The 19,046-nt window shown below is 41.4% G+C and overlaps 1 protein-coding gene across 1 annotated transcript in view; it reads left to right on the forward strand.

The window, feature by feature from the left end:
- The first annotated feature begins 2,539 nt into the window (after nt 1-2,539).
- The window catches only part of ripor1 (RHO family interacting cell polarization regulator 1), an 85,059-nt gene continuing 68,552 nt past the window's right edge, over nt 2,540-19,046 (forward strand). The window contains exon 1 of the mRNA XM_080438355.1: nt 2,540-3,149. The gene's annotated coding sequence lies outside the window, so the exon portion shown is untranslated. The remainder of the gene's footprint in view (nt 3,150-19,046) is intronic.

Below are 19,046 nucleotides of genomic sequence, written 5' to 3' on the forward strand. Positions count from 1 at the left end.
GCACTTAAGTACAATTTTGAGGTATTTTTACTCTACTTGAGTATTTCCACCACTACACCTCAGAGGCAAATATTGTATTTTCACTCCACTACAATTATTTGAAAACTTTAGTTACTAGTTACTTTGTCGATTTCGATTATTATTACAAAACATACATTAACCACTTCAGCCCTATACATTTCGGCTATTTGAAAATAGCCAATCTACAAGATCACAATGCGTCGCAGCTTGTAGATCGGCTATTTTCAAAAGAGTTTTTATACATTTTATACATTTGCAGACATTCTGTTGCATTTTGGTACTTTAAGTACATTTTGATAACCAATACTTTTGTACTTTTACTCAAAATGTGAGTACTTTTTCCACCACTGCCTGTAGGGATCCTTTCTCTTTCTAAATACACACACTTATCACTGTCTCTCACTCTCACACACGTTCTCTCCTTTTCCTTGACAAACTTTAAAGTATACATACGCGCAAATACACTTGCTCACGTGGACAGACAGCCGCGCACACTCTCCCTTTCTCTGCCAATGCATGACATCACTCAGGCAGGGTTGTCTTGGTAACTGGCTATTCATCTTAGCGTGCCCTGCCTTTGTTACTGTCACACACACTTACCCTGATGACTCGCTGTGTGTGTGTGTGTGTGTGTGTGTGTGTGTGTGTGTGTGTGTGTGTGTGTGTGTGTGTGTGTGTGTGTGTGTGTGTGTGTGTGTGTGTGTGTGTGTGTGTGTGTGTGTGTGTGTGTTTCTGATAGAAAGTGTTTCACAGAGAGAGAATGTGTGCTTGAGTGAAAGAATGTGTGTATTTGCGAAAAGAGAGGGAAGGAGCCAAAGTGATTTATTGCATACTAGTGACTAGTAACTAGTAACTAACTACTTAAGCCCCCCCCTGTTTTTTAACTTGCACTACATTCGTTGTGTATGTGTGTAACTGTGTATACGTCTTTGTTTATGCCAGGAAAACTCATCTTGATGCAAGGGATGCAGTTTCACCAAGCCTCCCAACAGTGCAAGTACTAAGAGAAGCAGAAAGAAAGACAGATTGAAGGAGAGAGAAAGAGGGAGTGTGGGAAAAGAGGAGATGCAGAGAATCAATCTGAGTCAGACACAGATGGAGAAGGGAGGCAAGTGGTAAAAGAAAGTTAACTTGGAAAGGATGAGAGAGAGAGTACTCATGCGCTATCGACACCTTACCTACTGTTTACAGAGCAGATATTAACTACTTATATTAAATAAATTTGAAAATGTGTTGCAAAGTTGTAATGTGACACGGCTCTGTTTACACATTTCTTGTAATTGTATATTGCTTTGGTAATGTAAACATATGTGCCATGTCAATAAAGCCCATCTGAATTGAATGGAAATGAGAGCTAGAGATCTAACATCAGTCTGTTGGTTTCCCCATGCAGTTAAAAGTGTACCAACCCCATCAGTCTATAATTAAGCCTCCATCTGTTATCATTAAGCACTCAATACACTGTGGACCGCTTAATGGAAAAAATTGACTACAGTACTCACACATAGACACAATATAGATAGACTCACACAATGCCAGAGGAGAGGAGATCTCCTAGACCAGGGGTTCTCAAACCTTTTTATACCACAACCCTATTTTATGGGGGAATGTTTGGGGGGACCACACACTGTATTTATAGTGCAATTTTTAAGTGTAAATAAAGAATATCTTAAGATAAAAGTATACATTACTGGCATGTGTATTGGTTTAGGACCTAGACCAATAAACAGACTTGGGTGGCTAACCACTGCACCTGCCACAGAGGTGTGTGGGGGGATCAGCATTGTTACACTTCAGGAACAATTGTCCAGATATGCCCTTGGTGCTTAAGTAGCTATACCATGGGGAGCTTTCAGCTTTTTTAGAACCACAAAAGCAGGCACACATGCAGGTTGGTTAGACCATTGGTTCTCAAAGTGGGGTCCGGCCATCCATTTATACGTTGGCTATTCCAAAATACCAGATATACAAGTTCACAGCGCATTACTTCGTGCTGTGTTGCGAGCTTGTACATCTGATATTTGGGGGAAATTATAAAAGAAAATTGATTTATATATTTTGATTTATATATTGATTATAATATTAATTTTTTTTTTCAATGATTTTTTTTTAACACAAATATGCTCTTCTGGGGGTCCCTGTCTTATAACATTTTCAGATGGGGTTCCACGGCCAAATACATATCAATTTGGGAGTCCTTGGCACTAAAGAGTTTGAGAACTAATGCATTACACCATAGTTTTTTTCTTCTTCAATTAAATGCATTAGTAATTAGACTTTGTAATGAATTTGGAAAGCTTATGCATTCATTCAACTTTTAGGGTCCAAAATCAGAGAGAGCACCCCTTCCCCCATCATGATCTCCTCTGCCACCTTCCTTGCACCCCTCCTCCTCCCTCTGAGAGAGAGAGAGAGAGAGAGAGAGAGAGAGAGAGAGAGAGAGAGCGAGAGAGAGAGAGAGAGAGAGAGAGAGATTGTGACTGAACTGAACTGTCTGCATGCAACGAACGGAACGATATAACTAGTGCAAGACGCGTGGTTCCAGTGATTTACCAAACGGAGAAAACGATCATCTCTCTCTGTCCCCATTAGGACGCGGTGAAAGCTTTGCCGTTATATTGTTTCACTAAAGAAGATTGCCTAGAAGAAGACATGCGCAATAGAGGCTATTATTATCGATAACGTTTGGTTTGATTGTGTTCCAGTACTGCTACTATTTCTCTGCGTCGATACACTACTGGACACGGGGCGGTTTTGTGCGTCGCATCATTTGTGTGCTTGGTTTATTTCGGGAGGACGGAGGTTGGGGGGGAGTCAGTCAGTCTGCACGGTTCTCTAGCTCTGCTCTGCTCGGCTCGCCCCCCCGGGGACCGGAGAGAAAGTGACACAGAGAGAGAGAGAGAGAGAAACTGGGACGACCGAAAATGAAGAGGAGAATTGGGGCCGCACAATATTCTATTCTACTGACTGGAAGCGAAGGATATTATTGAGTGAACAGCGCCGAGGAATACGCGTCTATATACGGGACACACAGGCTTGGGTTGCTGAGGATCAAGGACAGATTTGGCTCCACTGACTGAGAGACGAGAGAGAGAGATAAGCCTCACCACACACTCCGCCCGAATCATGTATGTTGGTTCAAATATTTACAGTCTTTGCTTGAGTTGTTTCTATAACCCCATCATCTTTGTAGCTAATGCAGTGGTTCTCAAAGTGGGGTCCGGGGGGGTTCCACTTCCAGGGGGGGTCCACAGCCAAATTAATAGTTAGGAACCAAATTGGCCCTTATGTGTCTGTGAGCTAAATTAACACTGATGATGATACTACAGTGTAGATTTGGGACCCCCAAGAAATTAAAATGGTTATGTCCCTGGCTGGCATATCTTTTCAAATGGGGGTCTGTGGGGTAATATGTGTCAATTTGGGGAGTCCTTGACACGAAAAAGTTTGAGAACCACTGAGCTAATGCATACTTCTGTTAAACCTGATGCCCCTTACTCACTTAAAAGGGTCATCTGTCTGGTTAAACAGATCTGTATAAGTAAACAGCCTGCATAGTCTTGAGCAGCAGCAGGTGATCTACTATAAAATATCCCCCTTTACACTGGGAAACTCTTCAAGGTTAATTGGTCACAAACTATGTAGGCTACTTTATTCTGTCACTGGTTTGGTTTGCAATGCAGGACAATTGCGAGCCAGAATGAGTTATTATAATTTATAACCACAATATGAAGCAGAATAACTTTTGAACCTGCGTGTGAGGTGGGTGCATGTGATGTGAGTGTGTGTTTGTTGTTGTGACTCATACAAGGGAAGGGAGGTGCGGTTATGAGTGATTGCAGATTTACATGATGGTCTGTAGCCTATGATATTGGTCAGTGTGCACTGCGTGCACATTCATCCAGTCAGTCTGTCTCCATCTCCCCCTCCTCCTGGTCATGCTGTATCACAAGGCAGCACTTTGTATCTGAGCCATTCTTTGTTTGAATATTGAAATATTTAGGAAAACGATGCAGACAGTGGCAGACTGGCAGTAGACATACATTGGGATATTCCTGTGAGTGACAAATGAGGGTTAGAGAAACTCAGTATGTATACTAGGGAGGGATGTTTGTGTGCGTGCCTGCATGCACATGCTCAAACCATCAGGTCGGAGACGTAGTCTATGTTAATACCTGTTGTTTCTTGTTTGTCAAACAGTTTAATCACTAGTTTTAATCCCTGTAAAATCCTCAGTGTTATTACATTTGGAGTGTAAAACAAATATTGATTTTAATGCTGAGAATTTTGCTGTGTAGGTAGATCTAGATAAAGACTACTTTATAGCACTACTAGACAATTCTCTCTCTCTCTCTCTCTCTCTCTCTCTCTCTCTCTCTCTATCTCTCTCTCTCTCTCTCTATCTCTCTCTCTCTCTCTCTCTCTCTCTCTCTCTCTCTCTCTCTCTCTCTCTCTCTCTGCTCAAATCTAATCCCAGTGTTGACTTTAGGTCCAACTGTGAAAGGGAATATGGAATACTGTACACTCTGTCTGACCCCCCTTCTCCCCCGCCAGGCACGAGCATTCTATTTTTAATCCTTAGTTCAACACATCTAAGCATTTCTCAGATCAACTTCAAGTGCGAGTTAGCCATGCTGATTAGTCCCCAGCCAAGAAAGCCCACACCAAAAGATTTCAAGTCAGATTTGCGTGCCAATCATTTATACAAGGTAAAACGAGGACAGCATTCCAAGCGTGGGTAGAAATGAAGGTAATTATTCTGACGAGACACGGGACAGGATGTTGATGTTTTAGGATGGACCTGTTTGCTATAGGATTATTAGGATTGTATTGGCTTGTGTAGAAGTGTTTACATACAGTATGGCTAATAGAGATACAGTGTGTGCTGCTTAGGACTAGTTTGGGATAAACTGGCTATTAATTCTTAATAGACAATAGCCGTCCCTCTACTAGGATCATGGGATTGCACTTTATTAATACCCCCAGGGGGAGCAAACAGTCCATCCTTTTTTTTTGGGGGGGGGGGGGGGGGTCAGTCATGTTTGCATAGCCAACTAAGGAATGCAATATTTGAGCATCCTGGGCGTAACGTAATGCTTGGTTGGTTTTACAAATTGATTCTACAATCACTACCAGCCATAGAGCGACAGTCTACAAGTCACTTTCAATGGAAGCCTCTGACATGAACCGAATAAGTGATTAAAGCTAGGCTATTTAACTTTTTTTTGTGAATAAAATTTTACTTTGACCAATCTGTATGGTAGAGTATGTTAAATCTGTTAATACAATATTACTTTATACAATATTGTGGTTGCAATTGTTCTCACCAATGTAGTCGTTATTCCAATGAATTCCTCCCCTCACACATTTCTCACTGCTTTAACTGTTGTATCCTACTGGGCTGGCTCACCTGCCAGTGAGGAGCCCCCACCGGGAGGACGTAGAGCTGCTGTCCTACTCCTCCCGCCCAACACTCCCTGCTGACAGGTGCTGTCGCCAGCAGTAGAGTACTGTGCAGTGACAAATATCACCCCCCCCTGCCTGGCTTCCCTCCGCCAAATACGGGCCAATTTGTGTTTGTATAGATGAAGCCTGATGCACCGCCGTGGATTCGAACCTCCAGACTACACGGTGCTGGGCAGGTATTTTACCACTGTGCCACCCAAGCACCCGGTCTCCCTGCTCTTCTATAGAAATGTATATCCTGTGGTCTGGTTTGACCACTACTGGTTCACAGGTGGCACTGCCTGAAGGTCAAAATTCAATTTGTCCTCTGAGCAACTAGCCATGCTCTATTAGCTGAATGGTAAATATGTCATGGTGAAGCATCAAACAATCATATGTTTTTGGTTCACCATTTCCACTTCCCACTCTCCCCACATTTCCTGCTCCATTCCGTAAATGGAAGAAAAACTCATACCTGGTATTAACCAGTGTAATTGGCCACTCATGGCTGTTTTGTAACTTTGTCGCTGCTAGTACAGCCTGATACTGTACCTGCCTGCCGATGATGTCATTGGTAGGCAGGTTTATGAACTGTCCATAGCGTCCTCTGAGACACATGCCGAGTAGACAGAAATGGGACCATCTTATAATAAGCATTAGAGAGAACCAAGTAATTATAGAATATAAGATACTAGATTGAAAATGGGTGAAGTGGACCATTAAGTGTGAATTTTAGCTAATCATGTTATAAGTTGTGACTTTGGCAATCTGCTTTTTGAAGTGAGATTGACGGCATTCCCAGCATAACTCAAATATGGCCCACAGTACAATACCAACATGCTTTCCTAAAAGAGTGTTTTGATTGGCATCCGAGGCACTGCGAATGAAATGAAAACGAAATGAGCATGTTGGTCTCAAGTGACAAAATGACACTAGTTCACACAACCTGCTCCCTCCACCTGACTGTGGGAAAGCTGTTCCCAACACTAGGAGACAGAGAAAAACACACACACACACACACACACACACACACACACACACACACACACACACACACACACACACACACACACACACACACACACACACACACACCCCTGTTTGTTTAGACTACTTTTGGGTACGGATGTCAGGACACCCCCCTTTCGGGGGCTACCCTTTCTGAATGGGTTAGAGAGAAGCTGTGACCACTGTTGGTTTTCAGAGGGTGCCCACTTTACCAATATGTCTTGATATTTTTGATTTAAGCTTTATTTTAAAAGTATGATTTTTTACCCTGAGATTGGGGACAATCATATTTAACCCACTTTTCGGGACTTGGGCGGGGCTTATTTCACACAACAGGAAGTCACCTTTGGGGCTTTGGTCTATACACACAGCCTACTTTAAGCCACCTTTGGGGTTCTGGGGACATATCCTGGCTGCTCTATACTGCACTTTTCAGTGATATCATCTGTTATGCTATGTCACTAAAATGTGGAATGCCCTACCAAAGGCTCTAAAGGAGAATAAATCCCTACTCTCCTTCAAAACCGCCCTAAAAGAGCACCTACAGGAGGTTGCAAATTGAAACTGGCCCCTGTAAAAAAAAACATAGCCTCCCACCCCCGACCTGTTTCACTGTAAATAGTCCTCTTCAATTTTTTTATTTTATTTTTGTAAATAACTATTACATGCTGTTCCACATAGTGTTGCTGTTTATCTGATCAATGTTTCTATGAATTGAGTACAAAGGACCACAATTGAAACAAGCTTGGCTTTTTGTGTAGATCCTTTTAGCAGACCTTGTATTCTAAACTGTTTAAGCTTTTTGTTTGCAAACTGCTAATAAAGTATTCAATCAATCAATCAATCAATCAATCAATGCCTTCTCTGTATTGTCACTTTCCATGTCACAAGCATGTCACTGTTCAAAAAGAACTAGGGCCTGTTTCACAAAGGGTAGATTAGGATTTAGCAGATATCCTGGCTTAAACAAGCCAGGCTCAGCCATGACTCGGTTTCACGAAGGAAATCCCGCTTTAGTTATCATGGAAACTTAGCTGTGAAGTTAGCTTGCTCCGGACCAGGATAACGGCCAAGCTTTATTAATCCGTGTCCTGTTGTTCAAGTTTTGTGAAACAGCTTTGGGGTATTAGGCTATACACAAACTACTGTAAGCCACCTTTGAGGTATTAGGCTATACACAAACTACTGTAAGCCACCTTTGGGGTATTAGGCTATACACAAACTACTGTAAGCCACCTTTGGGGTATTAGGCTAGTATACACAAACTATTGTAAGCCACCTTTGGGGTATTAGGCTATACACAAACTACTGTAAGCCACCTTTGGGGTATTAGGCTAGTATACACAAACTACTGTAAGCCACCTTTGGGGTATTAGGCTATACACAAACTACTGTAAGCCACCTTTGGGGTATTAGGCTAGTATACACAAACTACTGTAAGCCACCTTTGGGGTATTAGGCTAGTATACACAAACTAGTGTAAGCCACCTTTGGGGTATTAGACTATACACAAACTACTGTAAGCCACCTTTGGGGTATTAGGCTATACACAAACTACTGTAAGCCACCTTTGGGGTATTAGGCTAGTATACACAAACTACTGTAAGCCACCTTTGGGGTATTAGGCTAGTATACACAAACTACTGTAAGCCACCTTTGGGGTATTAGGTTATACACAAACTACTGTAAGCCACCTTTGGGGTATTAGGCTAGTATACACAAACTACTGTAAGCCACCTTTGGGGTATTAGGCTATACACAAACTACTGTAAGCCACCTTTGGGGTATTAGGCTAGTATACACAAACTACTGTAAGCCACCTTTGGGGTATTAGGCTAGTATACACAAACTACTGTAAGCCACCTTTGGGGTATTAGGTTATACACAAACTACTGTAAGCCACCTTTGGGGTATTAGGCTAGTATACACAAACTACTGTAAGCCACCTTTGGGGTATTAGGCTATACACAAACTACTGTAAGCCACCTTTGGGGTATTAGGCTAGTATACACAAACTACTGTAAGCCACCTTTGGGGTATTAGGCTAGTATACACAAACTAGTGTAAGCCACCTTTGGGGTATTAGACTATACACAAACTACTGTAAGCCACCTTTGGGGTATTAGGCTATACACAAACTACTGTAAGCCACCTTTGGGGTATTAGGCTAGTATACACAAACTACTGTAAGCCACCTTTGGGGTATTAGGCTAGTATACACAAACTACTGTAAGCCACCTTTGGGGTATTAGGTTATACACAAACTACTGTAAGCCACCTTTGGGGTATTAGGCTAGTATACACAAACTACTGTAAGCCACCTTTGGGGTATTAGGCTATACACAAACTACTGTAAGCCACCTTTGGGGTATTAGGCTAGTATACACAAACTACTGTAAGCCACCTTTGGGGTATTAGGCTAGTATACACAAACTACTGTAAGCCACCTTTGGGGTATTAGGTTATACACAAACTACTGTAAGCCACCTTTGGGGTATTAGGCTAGTATACACAAACTACTGTAAGCCACCTTTGGGGTATTAGGCTATACACAAACTACTGTAAGCCACCTTTGGGGTATTAGGCTAGTATACACAAGCTACTGTAAGCCACCTTTGGGGTATTAGGCTATACACAAACTACTGTAAGCCACCTTTGGGGTATTAGGCTAGTATACACAAACTACTGTAAGACACCTTTGGGGTATTAGGCTAGTATACACAAACTACTGTAAGCCACCTTTGGGGTATTAGGCTATACACAAACTACTGTAAGCCACCTTTGGGGTATTAGGCTATACACAAACTACTGTAAGCCACCTTTGGGGTATTAGGCTAGTATACACAAACTGCTGTAGGCTAAGCCACCTTTGGGGTATTAGGCTATACACAAACTACTGTAAGCCACCTTTGGGGTATTAGGCTAGTATACACAACCTACTGTAAGCCACCTTTGGGGTATTAGGTTATACACAAACTACTGTAAGCCACCTTTGGGGTATTAGGCTAGTATACACAAACTACTGTAAGCCACCTTTGGGGTATTAGGCTATACACAAACTACTGTAAGCCACCTTTGGGGTATTAGACTATACACAAACTACTGTAAGCCACCTTTGGGGTATTAGGCTAGTATACACAAACTACTGTAAGCCACCTTTGGGGTATTAGGCTAGTATACACAAACTACTGTAAGCCACCTTTGGGGTATTAGGCTATACACAAACTACTGTAAGCCACCTTTGGGGTATTAGGCTATACACAAGCTATACACAAACTACTGTAAGCCACCTTCGGGTATTAGGCTATACACAAACTACTGTAAGCCACCTTTGGGGTATTAGGTTATACACAAACTACTGTAAGCCACCTTTGAGGTATTAGGTTATACACACACTACTGTAAGCCACCTTTGGGGTATTAGGCTATACACAAACTACTGTAAGCCACCTTTGGGGTATTAGGCTAGTATACACAAACTACTGTAAGCCACCTTTGGGGTATTAGGCTATACACAAACTACTGTAAGCCACCTTTGGGGTATTAGGCTAGTATACACAAACTACTGTAAGCCACCTTTGGGGTATTAGGTTATACACAAACTACTGTAAGCCACCTTTGGGGTATTAGGCTAGTATACACAAACTACTGTAAGCCACCTTTGGGGTATTAGGCTATACACAAACTACTGTAAGCCACCTTTGGGGTATTAGGCTAGTATACACAAACTACTGTAAGCCACCTTTGGGGTATTAGGCTAGTATACACAAACTACTGTAAGCCACCTTTGGGGTATTAGGCTATACACAAACTACTGTAAGCCACCTTTGGGGTATTAGGCTAGTATACACAAACTACTGTAAGCCACCTTTGGGGTATTAGGTTATACACAAACTACTGTAAGCCACCTTTGGGGTATTAGGCTAGTATACACAAACTACTGTAAGCCACCTTTTGGGGTATTAGGCTATACACAAACTACTGTAAGCCACCTTTGGGGTATTAGGCTAGTATACACAAACTACTGTAAGCCACCTTTGGGGTATTAGGCTAGTATACACAAACTACTGTAAGCCACCTTTGGGGTATGAGGCTATACACAAACTACTGTAAGCCACCTTTGGGGTATTAGGCTAGTATACACAAACTACTGTAAGCCACCTTTGGGGTATTAGGCTAGTATACACAAACTACTGTAAGCCACCTTTGGGGTATTAGGCTATACACAAACTACTGTAAGCCACCTTTGGGGTATTAGGCTATACACAAACTACTGTAAGCCACCTTTGGGGTATTAGGCTATACACAAACTACTGTAAGCCACCTTTGGGGTATTAGGCTAGTATACACAAACTGCTGTAAGCCACCTTTGGGGTATTAGGTTATACACAAACTACTGTAAGCCACCTTTGGGGTATTAGGTTATACACAAACTGATAGATTGTGGGGTCTACTTTTCTCAAATCACAAACACAGGAAGTACATTTTGGGGTCAATGCATTTTATTAATTGTAGGATATATTTGTTTTAACTGAACGCAGATGTACAAGCTCTTGTGAAGACATGCAGAACATTAAACCAACAGCTACGTATTAGCCACTCTGGATAGTGGACAAAAAGGTAATTTCTGGGCCTTGATAATGGTGCAAACTGGACTATACAGTATAAAGGGATATGTTCAGATTAACCACATGAACTCCAGCGTTTCTATTCTGGACATATCAAAATAAGCGAGCAGTCGACACAAATAGGCAAACTACAAGACCAGTATAACATGCACCCCCACAACAGCACATTTTCCTCCAGCCCCATTAACTCACTCACTGCCAATGACGTGTTGACATTTGTTTGGGAAAAACACATGCACCATTCTTTACAGTTTGGCTGCACAACTGTTACAACTGGTACATCTTCGTGTTACTGTCTAACTGAGCTTATTGTTGTCTGGATATCATGGAAGACCAATTTCTCGAAAGTCTGAGGTCTCATTATTCCTTGATGTGCTTGATACACACATCCATCCCCAATTGAAAATATAGTGTCAGGTTTTAATTTTGCCTGCAGTCTCCTGCCTGCAGGATATCTGCAAACAATTTCACACAGTGATCTGGGAATTACTGTGGATCAATATGAAGTCCAGAAGATATTTGCACATACATGTACAAGGCCTCAGGTCCAGACGTGATATGTGGCCGGCTGCTGCATTCATGCAGTCAGGAACTTGCAGTGGCTTGGTGTCCCATCTACCAAAAGTCACTGCACTCACTTACGGTTCCGTCCATCTGGAAAGATTCTACTATAATCCCTGTTCCCAAAAAGGCCTGCTGCAAGGAAAATAATGACTACCGCCCAGTCGCTTTGACGCTTTGACTCACAGTAATTATGAAGTGTTTTGAGAAAATCATTGTCAGTCTATTGAAGGCAGCGGTTGGTTGTTCATTGGATACTTTTCAGTTTGCTTACAGGAGTAACAGGTGTATAGAGGATACAGTTTTGGCCTTGGATTAATTTCTTTTGAAACACTTGGAAAATAACAAAGCTTATGCACGCCTTCTTCTTGTAGATTTTAGCTCAGCATTTAATACAATACAGTCACATCTCTTAATTAAGAGGTTGAGGGACCATAATGTCCATCCCCTTATCATCAGGTGGTATTATTCCTTTTTAACTGAACGTACTCAAAGGGTCAGTGTGAATGGTACTTTGTCAGAGCCCAGAACCTTAAGTACTGGAGCACCTCAGGGCTGCGTTAGCTCACCGGTCCTTTTTACTTTGTACACAAATGAGTGTAGAAGTGGGAACCCGAATAATTACATCATAAAATTCTCGGATGATACTGCCATCTTATCCCTACTGGATAAGGATAGAGATTTAGCTGACTATTTTTTAGAGGTACAGAGGTTTGTAAAATGGTGTGATGACAACCACCTTGTTCTTGACGTTAGGAAGACACAGGAGATGGTGTTCGACCCCATGCGCATTGGTGACCACAGGCCTGTGGTCATTCATGACTCGACCATCTCACAGGTTTCTTCATATAAATACTTGGGCATTTTTAACTCACTAACCTGGAATACACGTGGACAGTCTCTGTAGTAAACTACAATGTTTTACATGGAAAGTTTGAACTTCTGCCTTCTGGTAGAGGGTACAGTGAACCAAAGTGGAAGTATATTGGGTTTAAAAAATCGTTTGTACCAGCATCAACTCAAATGTTGAACGAGGCTCTGAAACAGCACTGACTGAGAGATTTGATTGATCACTATTTGTGCACTTGTGTAATGTTGTGTCCCCCCTCTGGATGTATTTCTACTATGTCTTTTGTCATTGATGTCTTGTGTGTGGCTGCAGCAGGGGTGAAAGCCCAAGACAAATTTCCCTTGTGGACAATAAAGTTTACCTTGACCTTGATGGGACCCCCCCCCCTTCCTACCAGACTACAGAACCCCATTGAAAAAGCAAGGACTGTCCCTTTTTCTTCCATTCTGGTTGATTTGAGGGCATGTCAGCAGATGACAAGCCAACAGGTGCCTCTAATTAGCCTCTGATTGGCCCTGGTATCACTTGAATGGTTCACAGGGTGCAGAAGGCAGTGTGAAACACTATACGTTGAAAACTAACATGGGCAACCCTCCTGCCATCCCCAAAGTACCAAAATATTATTTACATGTAAAATTGCATTTACTGTTCATGGCACCATTAGGTGTAAAGACCACAAGATCAACATTCCCACCCCAATTGTATAGTTCCAAACCATGTGACTTCAATTCCATGCTTAGGTTCTGTGTTGCTAAGTTGCTTAGAGCGTGTGATTGTATTACGGAGATTAGTGGGGTAAGGGCAAAAATATATGCCTCCTCTCAGCATCCAACACTGCTGCTTTTCACTCTGAGTCTGAACAAACATTTTCCACTTCTGTGTCTCTCCTTCTAATCAGTGATTGACACCAGCTGCTGACTGGTGTAAAAATGTAGACCTGTCCACTTAAAGCCCAATCGGGGACATTTTAGTGGGGGAGGGGTGGAAGCGTAGTTGTATTCACCTAGCCTGTGGTGGACATAAATCATCCACCATGAAAATGTGTCCTGGGCTTTATTGTAAAGGCAAAAGCAAATTAACAGGTAGAACACATGAGTCCTGCAACAGATTTTAAAACACAAGTACGGTGTGTAGTCAAAGAGGGCAGGGAGCTCTACTACTATTAGCTGATAAGATGAGAGGGTGTATTATCCCACGTGTGTGACCACCACTGATGAGCTGGTATAGAGACATCTTATTTGCTGGATTCTACTCAAACCGACTGTTCATGGCACCATTAGGTGTTAAGACCACAAGATCAACATTCTCACCCCAACTGTATAGTCCCAAACCATGTGCCTTGTCAAGTGGTCCCCAATCAACTGGTGTGTATTCTGAAAAATGTCCCCAAAAGTTGCCTAAACAAACGCTTGTATTCCAGGGAGAGGGGCAAAAAAAGTAGACCTGTCCACTTAAGACCGATTGGGGACACTTTAGTGGGGGGAAGGAAAACAAATCTGGATTTCTTTGCTTTCACTCAATTTAGAAATGTGATTTTGGACTCGAAGTCTGTGTTGATGTCCATAAATGAATCTCTTGCCATAATTAAATTACGCAAACTTTTCTCATTTGCATAATTTGCATACAATATGTACTAATTGGGCCAAAACCAGGAAATATTATATAATATATTTTTGCTTGTAGTGAATTCAGGAAGATGATCATTAATCATTCATCTAGATCCATGTCTAATGTCCATTTAAAAGTGTCAGAATATGAATTATTTAAAAAATAAACTCATAATGCCGACCCTGAATGTTGCGTAATACGTAAACAATGTTTTTATGAGCACCTGCCAACATTCTCAATGGCAAATCCTGGACAAATACACTTCGTGCATATCGGATACTTCTTTCCAATACGTCGTCCTCCAAGATTTTCTGAAAGATGGACCATAGACTGATGGTGCTATATCAGAATATCTGGACATGGCACGTGAGCACCCTACTGGTAGACTCTGGGTGGACTGCCTGGTTTGTCCTACCTTTATTGCACTGCGTTTACTTTGTGCAGAGAGAGGGGGATACTTCCTCCTACAGCAACACTGCCTCAAGCAGATGGTCCTGTACTTCTTTGCTGCTGGGCACCATAAGTATGCATGGTACATCACCTGGTACCTCAAGATGGTGCAAAATCTTCCACATGAGGCCAAGCAGGATCTTTTAGCTGGGGCTCATGTCTGCCGCCACTCTGACGGTGGAACTGCTGTACCTGCTGACCAGTTTGGTGAGCAGACTTACATTAAACAAGGGAAAGGACAAGGTGGTTTGAAAGGCCTCTCAACCAATGAACAACAAGTTGCAGTGTGGATCAATTCCTTATTTGTTCCCATCTTTCCCAGATAGTGGAAGAAATGTACACAAGTCAGGAAACGGCAGATAATCCAGAGGAGGAATATGCACATGTGGAAGGAAAGGAGAATCAGAGTTGTGGGAAACATGAGGAGAAAGGTGAGAGACACAGAGAGCTGGATCAATGGGATTGTGTTAAAATCATGGAGGAGTTCCAGAAACACTCTCATCCCTTGAAAGATAATCAGAAAGTCCTGTACAACATTGTGAATGGACAGGTGGCTCAAAACTCTGTGAATGCGTAGAATGCTCTTCAGATTGGTGAACAGCAGAGCCATGACTTTGTAGCGTCTCTTCCAGAAGGCTTCCATAACACTATTGAGAAGAGAGTACCATGGAGGTGATGAAGAAAGCCGTCACTGGCAAGGCAGTTTATGACATGGAGGTCCTTTGCTCGACTCTTAGTCGTAGGCATAGCAGTGTGGCATAGATTTGAAAGATGTCTTTGATCATGAGCTCAGCCCTGTTCCACCATCACTGATCGATGAATATGGTTGCCTGAGATAGGGTGCTCTACCACATTGTCTGGCCTGTGGCAGGTACAATTGGGGACATTGCCTCTAGCATTAAATCACGCCTCAACAAAGCCTACACTGCAGTTGGAACTGATGAGATATTTGTCATCTTTGACCATTAAAGTGATGAGCTGTGATGAAGAGCGCATCAAACAAGATGCAGCTATCATGCCTTCTTTGCACATATGACCTCACTGCTGATAAGATCCTGTTGTGAATAACATGGACTGCATCGTAAACCATGAGGAGGCTGACATCACCCTCATTAGCTACGTGCTGCAAGCTGCTGGAGCAGGGGCACATACCATACAAATCTTAAGTGATGACACAGATGTATTTGTCCTGTTAGTGTGCTGGGTTTGGAAGGCCAATGTTCATTCTGCAGTGCAATGGGATGGCACCATCCTGAACATAAATGCCACTGTCAGGGCATTGGGCGAGAAATGCCAGGGTCTCCTGGGGATGCATGCCCTGTCAGGATGTGCTGTATCCTACGCCTGTGGAAAGGGCAAGGTATCTGCCCTGAGAGTACTCCTGGGAAGTGGCATGCCTGGTCTGAATACAGTGCATGGGGAACCTAATGCCACTCACAGTGATCTAAAAGATACAGGTACAGAGTTACACTGTTTGGGATGAAGAAGGCCAAGAGTATGAATACTGTTCACTACCAGGACTATAGACAGAGGGGGAAAAAACACCAGAGCCTCCAACTGATGCTGCACATAATGCATGCTCATCTCCAGGTTATATTGTGTGTGAGGTTCTAAATTAACTTCTGAGATAAGTGTGAGGTTCTAAATTTACTTAATGAATGTATTGCTGTTTCTAGTATTTGGTGATTTATTATTAGCTAATATCATACATTATGTTAATGGTTGGAATGTCACAATCTACATGTTTTTACCTTTCAAATGAGCATGAGTTGTGAAGAAGAACAGACACTACCATTAGCAGAAAAAAGACAACAGTTCTGAGGCAGTTGATTCACCCTCTTGTCCTGCTACATATCACCCTTTAATTTGCACTTAAGTGAAGATGTTTTATTTTTTGTTAATAAAAAAGTTAAATGGTGCTATTGAAAATTATGCTGTTAATGTTATTTTTTTTACTGATCAATGTTGAGAATTGTTTTTACAGTGTGGACTTGTTTAGTGCTTTGGAGACATACTGTGCTGTCAAAAGCCTAAATAAGAAAGACACTTTTATTTTGAAAGCAAGACTGAGAGAGACAGTCTTGCTTTCAAAATGCTCATTTGAACATTTTCATGGTGGATGATTGATGTCCACCACAGGCTGGGTGAATACAACTACGCTTCCACCCCTCCCCCACTAAAATGTCCCCGATTGGGCTTTAAGTGGACAGGTCTACATTTTTACACCAGTCAGCAGCTGGTGTCAATCACTGATTAGAAGGAGAGACACTGAAGTGGAAAATGTTTGTTCAGAGTGAAAAGCACCAGTGTTGGATGCTGAGAGGATTCTTGAAGATGGATGGATGGATGGATGGATGGATGGAATCAAAGATTGAAGCTGGGAAGACTGGACCTTATCAAGCCATCGAGGGGAATGCCACTGGTGCGATAAGTGTTTCTTTTAGTGTGTATTATGTCTTTGCTTAATTCTACTGCTGTTGCTTATGTATGATGCTAATGCTGGAACACATATCACTGCTATAATTTATGATATTTGATTGAAAACGCATATAGGCTTAATACAGTTAATGCTCTTGATGAATGTTTATTTTGTTAATATGACCAGATTATGTGAAAGTACTGTGATAGTACATTGATTCATAACTTAATTTTGAGTGATTGAATTTGATTGTTTGTACATTCCCTCTGTTGGCTAAGCCATGTTTCAAGTTTGGGCAGAAGATTCATATACAATCCCAGAAAAGTTGACACATACTGTATGTGACTACATGGGACTTGTATTTGGGGGAGAGATCGCCCTCTTGTCATCAATGAGTAGGCCTCATGTTACCCAAAGTTGTATTTTAACCACAATCCACATCCATGTCAAACTGTCCCTATTTTAGGCTAATGAACAGTAGTTTAAGTAATGAGTCTAGCTGATAATGTTATTTATACAAAGGAAGAACAAGCATCCAAAGAGCAACATACTATTAGCTCAGCAATTGTATTTTAAAAAATGTCCCCAAAAGTTGCCTAACAAACGCAGCTGCATGTGTGCACATTTTTTCATTTTTGTTGTTGTAAGAGGCTTAAAGGGATATTTCACTTTAAAAAAAAAAAACTTTTGGTCATTTTAGCGTCTACTCAGGCTTTTGTGAGCCCCCCAGACCGTTTTTAAGTTGCTTGATTCAGTATTTAGATATTTGATATTAATTTTATCAGCCACGCCCCCTTCCTATACAAACCCATTATAACTTCAAACTCCATTTTTAACATGTTAGATTCATCAAAAACACCCGTCCTTGGTTCTGGTGACTCACCCTGCCCTCCTAATACGCGAGGGGGCCGTGTTTTTTCGATTACTTTTTTCATTTATTTAATTTAATTTTTTTATTGTATTAATTTTTTTTCATTTTCCCAAAAAAATATTAAAAATAAATGAAAAAAGGTATCGAAAAAACACGGCCCCCTCACGTTTTAGGAGGGCAGGGTGAGTCACCAGAACCAAGGACGGGTGTTTTTGATGAATCTAACGTGTTAAAAATGTAGTTTGTATAGGAAGGGGGCGTGGCTGATAAAATGAATATCAAATATCTAAATACTGAATCAAGCAACTTAAAAACTGTCTGGGGGGCTCACAAAAGCCTGAGTAGATGATAAAATGACCCAACGTTTTTTTTAAAGTGAAATATCCCTTTAAGGGCCATTCCCACTGAGCACTATAACTATAAAGATAACTATAACTCTATTGTTCACCATTGTATTTTTTTTTATAGTTGGTGTGAACACTGCCATCCACTTGACTTAAAAAACAAATTTTAAAACTATACTTTTTATAGTTATAGTTATAGTGCTCAGTGGGAATGGCCCTTTAGAGTGGAGGAGAGAGTATCCCAATAATAATGTGCTTAGTTCACAGGATTAGAAGTAAGGTAGCACCCAAGTATTTCTGTGATTACTTTAAAGTAGGAGTTCACCTAAGACAATAATTTGATGACCGGGTGTGTATCCGGTAGGAGACACAAATAATCTACTTTGTGTCTCCTACCGGATACATTAGCCAGTAGGAGAAGGGAATCAAATGATTAGCTTAGGAATGCCACAAAAACAAAAATAAATCCATGGATTCAAGGCTTCATGGGGTGTGCAATTGATAGAAAATAAGTAATTTTTTGGGTGAACTACTCCTTTAACAAGGTTAGTGATACTCACAGGCATTTCACCTACTGATTTTAAGCCCTACACATTTGACAACAATCTGGGAAAAACATCTTTCATATACTCGGCAGCAGTTCAGTGGAAAGATTTATCTTACAGCCTCAAATTGACCAGTTCCTTTCACAAATTATTGTGAAATTTGCATTAAAGAGATGGCTGGCCATTAACATGAATTAATTTTAAATGAAGCACTTCAATGTATTTTTTAAAAGCGAAAAAATATTAGTTTTATTTTTGATTTTGTGTTTTCTGTTACCGTCTTAGTTTTGTATTTGT

This window comes from Gymnoscopelus braueri (assembly GCF_963280865.1).
Source record: "Gymnoscopelus braueri genome assembly, chromosome: 9".
Classification (NCBI taxonomy): Eukaryota; Metazoa; Chordata; class Actinopteri; order Myctophiformes; family Myctophidae; genus Gymnoscopelus; species Gymnoscopelus braueri.